Raw genomic sequence first — 10000 nt, forward strand, 5'->3', positions numbered from 1 at the left:
TCTTCTTCTTCTTCTTCTTCTTCTCTTCTTCTCTTCTCTTCCTCTTCTTCTTCTTCTTCCTCTCTTCCTTCTTCTTCTTCTTCTTCTCTTCTTCTTCCTCTCCTCCTCCTCCCCTCCTATAAATATTATACATATATAATTATGTATGTATGTATTATGAATGTATGAATGTATGAATTGATAATGCATATATAATATATAATATATATATATATTATATATATATATTTACTTTTTCATATATATATATATATATATATATATATCTATAAGTGAATATGTGACAATTATTTGGTAGCCATGATGAAACTCCGAGTTTCGGATGCCGAGGTGGAAATTCACGCCACCATCTCTTCAGTTATCCGGCCATCGGAATATATATATGCACACACACACACACACGCGCGCGCGCGCACACACACACACACACAGACACACACACACACACACACACACACACACACATACACACACACATTCTTTTCAAACTGCCAAACCGATCGATTTCCATCTTCTGTTCCGTAGAATTTCAGAAAGACTCAGAGGATGCTTGTATGCTTGTAAATGCACTTTCGCACAATACAGCAGGCATGAATTAGCGTAATCCCTGTCTAAATTGATAGTCCCAGCTTATTTAATTGCATAGATAAACAACCGGAACCTTCCCATTCTTATAAACACCTGCTACACAAGTTACCATCATCACTGAGATAGCTTTTGGCCATTGTATACTCCTTAAAGAGCGATAAGTACGAATTTGTGCCTGTCCATACGTATTGCTATTCGAGAGATGAAACCACAACAAAACCTATCAAAAGCCAGATATTGAGGCATCCTACAGGCTCTCGGTTGTTTGATTTGCAGCCCATTCAATCCCTCTACTTTACACCCCATCGTGGACTGCATATACATGCAATTATGGACTGCATATGCAACCAATATGCATAAGTGGAATATATGATCAGAGACTACACTATGTCCACGGAGTTCCTACTATGAAGTTGGCTTACGTCATTTTGTTGTTTCGTTATTATATTGTGTAATAGTATTTCCCAGGTCTTCTTAGACATAACATTCTTATGCCTGTGCATCCAATTTATCTGTGTGTACTTACATGGTTGCGTATCTACGCACAATTGTATACACCTATGTGCCTATTCGTATACACTTATATAGATGTGAAAGTATCAATTGACAGAAAAGTGTTTAAGTGTAGGTGTGAGCTTATAAACCCACGAAGACCCGCCTAAATTTTAATGTATGTTAACGTGCCTATGTATACATATAGTTATATACGCTAGGACTGCGTGATTATGTGTGTGAGTGGCCTATACATATAGACATACACACACAGGTGCAAGCATGGTTGCATTGTAAGAAGTGCTCCCAACTACAGGGATCCAGATTTAGTCCCATTGCATGGCACTTTGGCTAAGTGACATCTACTATAGCATCGGGCTGACCAAAGCCTTTTGAGTGGAATTTGGCAGACAGAAGCTGAGAGAAGACCGTCATATATATATATATATATATATATATATATATATATATATATATATATATATACTTTATTTAAAAGCAGCAGAACTAGAACAAAAGCTGTTACTCAGAGTTTCTCGTTCCTGTCCGTCGGACAGTTTGTGTTAAAATATGCTTTTAAATAAAGCATATTACTCTACCTCTGTTATTTGAGTACCCTTTTTTCCACCTTGTTTCACATTTATGTGCTTACTCCGGTATATATATATATATATAGATGATAGATAAATCTTAGCTGCTTTCTCGTATAAGAGCAAAGCCATTACTAGAAAGAATTACTGAAATGAGTCATTGTTGATGTATGACTCATGAGCCCGGCCAAAGATTGGCACATTCCCCTGCTTAATACACGAGTGTGCTGGCTGGCAAAAGGAACAGGTAGCACAGTACGAACTCTTTTGACATGTCTTTTCAGTCGTCCAACTGAAAGGCACACCTTTCCACATGTTGCACTTGTTCTGTTGTGAACAACAGCCATATTACGCTTTACAAAATGTTGATTCCCGTGAGTTCTCTGATGGCCGACCAGGCCTGCACACCTCAAGCATTTCCTCCCACAAATCACACACACAAAAGGTTCATTCCTTCTAACCCTTGTCTTCACCATCTCATGCTTCATTTTCTCTCTTTCAAACTTCGAACAATCACTGTACACTTTCTTTTTGCATCCATCTTGGTCTTGTGCCTTCCTCTCCTAATAAACAACTGAAACTCCTGTCTGGCTGAGAGCAATTCTGAGGCAGTCCTTGAACCTCGTTTTTGTGTGTATATATATATATGCATGTTTGTTTGAGGCGTGTGGCTTAGTGGTTAGGGTGTCAGCATCATGATCGTAAGATTGTGGTTTCGATTCCTGGACCGGGCGACGCGTTGTGTTCTTGAGCAAAACACTTCATTTCACGTTGCTCCAGTCCACTCAGCTGGCAAAAACGGGTAACGCTGCGATGGACTGGTGTCCCGTCCAGCTGGGGAACACATACGCCATTGAAATCGGAAAACCGGGCTCGTGAGCCTGGCTAGGCTTTAAAAAGGGCGCATTTATTTATTTTATATGCATGTATGTATGTAATGTGTGTGTGTTGTGTGTGTGTTTGTTTCTCACATCTGCTTGACAACTTGTCTTGGTGTGTTTGCGCCCGCGTAAAATGGCGGTTCGACAAAAGAAACTGATAGAATAAGTACCAGGATTAAAAGACAAAAGTAAAATTAAAAAAAGTTAAAAAAAGACAGCAACAAAAGTACTGGGAACGATTCACTCGACTCATATTCTTCAAGACCATGCCACAGTATGTCCGCAGGCTGATTACTGAAAGGAGTAAACGATAAAAGATACATACCAGATGTATTAAATTCAGTCTGCAGAACTGAAAGAGCATTAATTTCAACTGTTTAATTGAATGCTTTCTAACCATCGTGACACGAATTTCGTTGATGCAGGTGACAATTAAGTAACGCATGGTGTTGACAAGCCTTAGCAAAGGCGAAACGCATCTGTCGTTCTTATGAGTCAACGCGGCCGCGAAGTGCGTCTCGCTTCGATAACAAAGCGATGTATATCGTGTTTTTTTTAACACGAGTCTAGGTAGAGATTTTATCTCATTCAATTTCCTAGTATCAGCCTTCCAGCGGTATGTATCATAATACACGCAGTATGATACAGAGGTGATACCATCTATCTATCTATCTATCTATCTATCTATCTATCTATCTATCTATCTATCTATCTATCTATCTATCTATCTATCTATCTATCGATATTTCCCCCACCATATAATGTCTTCCTCGCAGACTCATCCCGCATACACACTTATAAATTTTCTTTTTTTATTTCCTCTTGATATTTTCCTAACAACAAGGTCTGAAAGACGCACAGTGTAATAGCACACCTTTGATGCAAGTCTGGGGGAGTGGCTCTCCAGTGCCTAAAACCATTGATTTTTCTTTTAGAATTTTCGTGCAAACTGGAGTTGCAAATGGAAATAGTCCGAAAATATTTGTAACTTACTGTCAACGATGTGTTAAAGAATTTTCTTTGTCTTCTTCTCATTGGTATATATATATAAACCAATGAGAAGAAGCAGACAAACCTAGTATCAATAAAGACTGATACCTGGTATTAGCTAAAGGAATATTGATGTTATCGTGTTCTACCCTCCTGATCATAGTATTTATAAGGGCCTTTATATAAGTAAGCCTTCTAATTAAGTATCCATTTAAAACTTTAAATATCATGTATGGAGTATGGAGTAACGCTAACAACTTCTAAAATCTATAACATTCCTCTTAGTTTTAAAATTAGTATAAAATTCGAATGTCCTATAACATCAATATTCCTTTAGCTAATACCAGGTATAAGCCTTTATTGATACTAGCTAAATAAGTAAAGATATAATTTTTAGTTTAGGATAAAAAGTTTGGTATATACTCAAAAGTATTAAAAAAAACAACCTTTTTATCCATTTGTTATAATATTCTTCTTAATAATCTTCTGAATAACCCTGAATTTTAACTTTATACAATATGGCAATATTGTTTAAAATATTTTACTATAGTACCACATGATAACATTTCTCCTGTTTCATTATCAATGGTCTTACAATTGGCTTGCCCCTTTAATTATCAGTTAACATCTTGATTTAAGATTTCCTTTACCAAAGCTCATTATATTGCTTCAAATAAATCTTGATAGTTTTTTTTATGACTATACCCACTATGATTTCTGTCGACTCCCTCAGACCCCTTCCTAACAGGCACTACTCCTTGTTCTTTTGGCCTTAGATATACAAAGATTTGATAAAAACTAGTCAATAAATTAAAACTGACCCCATAAAACAGTGACAAGCAAAACCTGTAACGAGTCTTTCTTCCTGATACCTTAGTAGTTTCTAAGCTGAAGTGAAGACAGCATGTTCTTTGTCCATCTCCTGACCTTCTTGGAGATTTTAGGTATAATTATACTAATGTGTCCATCTGTTTTAATTTAATTAAATTCTATGTCTTTATGTAGCTGAGGATTGCACTGCATTTAAATTCATGTAATGATTGCATTGTTCAATTAAATGGAGTTGCTTGAAACGATCGTACTGCATTACCTCTGGATATCCTTGTTGCTTATTTTGGTTTTAATCACCTTACTTTGAAATTGTATGGATAATACCGTACTAAATTCTGGTGCCTCAACTTAAGTTCCATTTTCATCTGAATCTCTCTCTCTCTCTTTCTCTCTCTCTCTCTCTCTCTCTCTCTCTCTCTATATATATATATATATATATATATATATATATATATATATATGTGTGTGTGTGTGTGTGTGTGTGTATTAAATACAAACAAATGACTGAAAAATGACGATCTAACCTCAGGCAGAATCGAACCCACAAATCAACGCTTACACGGCTCCTTGTACATCCGACATTTATCCTGATCAAACTCCAACCATCTGAGAATGTTGTAACTAGATCAAGGCTCTTTTTAATATCACGCATACTTTTTCCATGAAGTTTCAAGTCACAGTATCTGCAAAGATACTGTGTAATTTTGATATTTCTGTTTCCTTGTGAACCGATGAGATATCCTGCTCATTTCCTTAATATGAATAACAAGGGGGGTTACAAAAGTATAAACGACATCACAGAGAGGCTGTCCCCTTGGAATATGCCTTTGTGATTCTGTATTCTATCAGTGATAATACAGTCATTCTTCGTGTTTAATTTCAAGATGGTGGTCCACGATGAAGTCAGGTCAGCTTATCCATACAATTTCAAAGTAAGGTGATTAAAATCAAAATAAGCAACAAGGATATCCAGAGGTAATGCACTACGATCGTTTCAAGCAACTCCATTTAACAAGTTGAAGGGCTTCTAGCATCGATGAGCGGGGAACAAAATCAAAGGATTTCTTGTAGTTTAGCCACATTGAAACTAGATTCCTCCTATGCTCTCGCACCTCTGACATCACAGTTTTGTTGATTAACGGTTGCTCGGTACATCCCCAGACTCCCTTCTTCTCAGCTGTTTTATTCTGCTGTGATGATGTTATTGGTTTTACAATGTTCCTGGAGGTAGAGATTTAAACATGCTGAAAATATTTTATACATTGGCCGGTAGGTTTTGCCATGTAGGTGGTTCTGCAGTTGGGAATCAGTTTTGTCTCTGCCAGAGCTAACCATTGTGGTATGCTACTGTTCCCAATGAGAGCTTGCTTGTACAGCTTAATAAGACATGGTCTGTAGAATGTTAGCTTCTGGTACCAATATCCAACAACCAATTCTCTTCCAGGTGTTTTTCCATCCTACACTTTCTGGATCACAGTTGCAAGAGTTTCACCATCAATGCTGTATGTCTTGGATGTAACGCAGGAGCAATAAATTCTTCGGATTTCTTCCAGCCACAGAATATCTTGGTTAAACTCCTTCTCTTCACTTTAGATTTTCCTCGTGAAGAAGCTTCCATGATGTTCACTGCTCCTCCTCTCATGTCTCTGTATACCGCTGCCTGGTTGCGATTAAATGTTTTGTTTATTGTTCTTCTCTCGGTTATTCTCTTCTGATGTCGGAGTTTCTCACTGACAGCTTTTAGCTCCTGCTTGAGGGTAATCAGTTTGCAAGTGAGTGTCCTCTTTTTGCTGTCTCTAAACATCATTCCTATCTCCTTTACTTTCCGTTGGCGGGATGTATAGTGATTTTCTTGTTTGCATGCAATAAGCATCATTACATGACTGATGGTCTTCCGTAAACCAGATATCTTTTTCTCAGCCATGATGATACTTTCTTTGTTATTTCGGTTTTGTTTACTTTTTCAATATCATTCATGTACTGTTTTACAGTAGTAGCCAGAACATACAGACAGGCGTTAATCTGCCAGTATGTGGGTTCATCACACTGTAGTAAATACTCATCACCAATTTCGTTAACAGCTTTTAATACCGTATCGAGTGTTTTTTTTACTTACTTTGGTAGACAATACTCTCTCCTCGAGAGAGTACTTCAAAGCCAAAGTTATTTGTTCTCGGAAAATTTCAGTAAGGGCACATTTCACCGGTATATGATCTTGACTACTACTACCACCACCACTACCACCAACCACCACCACCACTACTACTACTACTACTACTACTACTACTACTACTACTACTACTACTACTAGCACTACCCCCACCACCACCACCACTACTACTACTACTACTACTACTACTACTACTACTACTACTAATACTACTACTACTACTACTACTACTAGCACTACCCCCACCACCACCACCACTACTACTACTACTACTACACTACTACTACTACTACTACTACTACTACTACTACTACTACTACTACTACTAGCACTACCACCACCACCACTACTGCTCCTGCAGTTAATTCATCTCAAGATTAACCAGTTATTTAACAAGGCTGATAGTTATGGCTCTAAAGTTGGGGATAGTACTCATCGCATTTTCGATAAAGAGTCTCCCACGCTTCGAGTTCGCTATGTATGTATGTATGTATGTATGTATGTATGTATGTATGTATTTTATGTATGTATGTATGTATATAAATGTATATGTAAGTATGTCTATGTATGTATATCTATTTATGTATATGTGTATATGTATATATGTAAGTATGTATGTTTATGTATATATGTATATATATATATATATATGTATATATATATATATGTATATATATATGTATATATAATATATATATATATATATATATATATATTATATGTGTGTGTGTGTGTGGTGTGTGTGTAAAAAAATACAAACTGGGACAAGAACGCAAAGCATTTAGAAGACGATACAAAACACGGACGGGACATTCGAAGCCTTCAATCTTCAGTCAAGAACCGGATCATCCTCGCAATTTCGGCTGATTAATCTTGAGATTGCTCCGATCTGGCCAGCCCCAAAGGAAAATCTAAGCCAAGCACATTAGATTCCTTGGAAGAAAGCCTCGAATGTATACAAAACAAGGACGGAAAAACGGACGATATATGTATATATATATATAGGTATGTATATATATTGGTATGTATAGATATACATTCTGAAGAATAGTAGCACGGTGAATGTCGGAGTCATTATTATCGATCTTGTAAAAGTTTAACAAATATGCGTTCTCCAAAGTATTGGGAGATCCTTCTGTATAATGTTAAAATTTTTTGTATATAACCTGACTTAAAAACAAACATATATACAGTAAATACAAATATGCATTTACATACATTCTCATACATGCACAGATACGTATACGCCGTCTCCAGTCGCAGAAATACGTAACTTAACGACAGCTTTACTCCAAACTCAGCTGAATTGCAAAAACGATCTTTCAACAAAAATGAAAACAGGTGAACGCAAATATATACGGTTATATATGTATGCATGCATGTATGTATGTATGTATGTATGTATGTATGTATGTATGTATGTATGTATGTATGTATGTATGTATGTATGTATGCATAAATGTATGTATGTGTTTGTGCATACATATATTATCTGCATATGTGTGTATCTGTATATGTGTGTATATATGTATATATGACCATATAACATGCATGTATATTTGTATGTATGTATATATATATACCTCTACATGTGTCCTTATATATGTATATCTGGATATGCAAATATACATAGACACACACACATATATATACATATATATGCACATTCACTCACGAGCACACATGAATATATATATACACCCTCCCACAGAGTCGTATATATATCCTCAATTGCACCAGTTTGCACCCGATTTTTTTTTCTGTCATGCATATTATCCATCTGCAGCATATGTGTGTGTGTATATATAATATAGATAGATATATGTGTATGTTTGTATATGCATATGAATATACATATATTATATATGTATGTATATATGTATGTAGTGTAAACAAGCATTAATCGTTTATAGAATTGCATGAGGGGAATAAATACATGCACACACAGAGACATATATGTACTAAACATTTGTATACATAAACATAGTTATACACTTATACACGCAGTCACAACATATAAAATGTGTTGTTTTAAAAAAATATAAATTTTTTGTAAATATATAAGTATACGGAATCATACAAATACAACAATTACAACGACAACTACAAGCACCAATAACAACGACGACAGAGGCTACATCGACAAAAGCAAAGAATGTACCTACAACAACAACAAATACATGAGCCATGTTACAGCTCAACAATCAGTGTTTATGTATATAAATTTAGGCAGGACTTAACTTAGATATTTGACGTCATTCTCTGTGATTCTAAGCTGTAGAGCAACTGACGTAATTCTCTACCATAATCCAACAGTATTGCTGAATGGTAGGTTTAGAAAAATAGCTGGGGTTGGGTCTGGAATTTTCGGGGGTGGTGGGTATGTTGGGAACTGTAAGGTGCTTTTATGGGATGTTGGCATGTTGGGATTTCATGGTTTCATGTAATGTAATGTTGCGGCGTGTGTGTAAAGGGAATTATATATGTACGAGTATATACAGACAGACACATACACACATACACACATCACACATACATACACATAATCAATATATGCATATACATTCATAATATGTATTATATATAATGCATGTATATATATTATATATATATATATATATATATATAAGATGAAGTCACTGTTGTTGATGTTTATACGCTGCTCGGAATTAACTGGAAATCCTGCTGGATTTTCTGGTATAAAATTTTTCTTCTTTCGAAGTAGGCATATATATATATATGTACATACAGATACACGTGAACACAGATAGATATATATATATATATATATATATATTATATTATATATATATATATGATGGATGGATGGATGGATAAAATGGTATATGAGTGTATATGAAAAAACAATATATATACTCACACGCACATTATACACACAAATGCACACGTGCACACACATATAAGAAATACAAATACTGGATGTTTAGCAAGAATTAGCAGTTTAAAAAAGAAATAATAAATGAAACCATAACTCCGTAAAAGCGTAAATATAGCAATAACTATGTGTGTGTGTGCTTTTTTGTATGTATTTATATAAATATTTATGTCTATTTATGTACTTAATAGCAGAATATACTTATATATGTTATATATGTGTGTGTATACGCATACATATATCTTTTATGTCTAATGTATGCTTGTTGAAGCCACTGATCTGCGGTCACGCTGGTGCACCGCATTCAACGGTTTTATCCGAACGAATCGACTCAAATATTTATTTTCATTTTGCTGCACTGCTAAGTTGCGTGGACGTAAAGAACCTAACACTGGCTGCCAAACATGGTGGAGGACAAACACCTACGTACATACGCACACACACCCATTCTCTCTCTCTCTCTCTCTCACTCAATCACACACACACACACACAAACACACGCACGTACATACGCACACACATATGACGGCTTCTTTCAGTTTCCATCTACAAAATTCACACA

This window comes from Octopus sinensis, linkage group LG27, assembly GCF_006345805.1.
Source record: "Octopus sinensis linkage group LG27, ASM634580v1, whole genome shotgun sequence".
NCBI classification, from domain to species: Eukaryota; Metazoa; Mollusca; class Cephalopoda; order Octopoda; family Octopodidae; genus Octopus; species Octopus sinensis.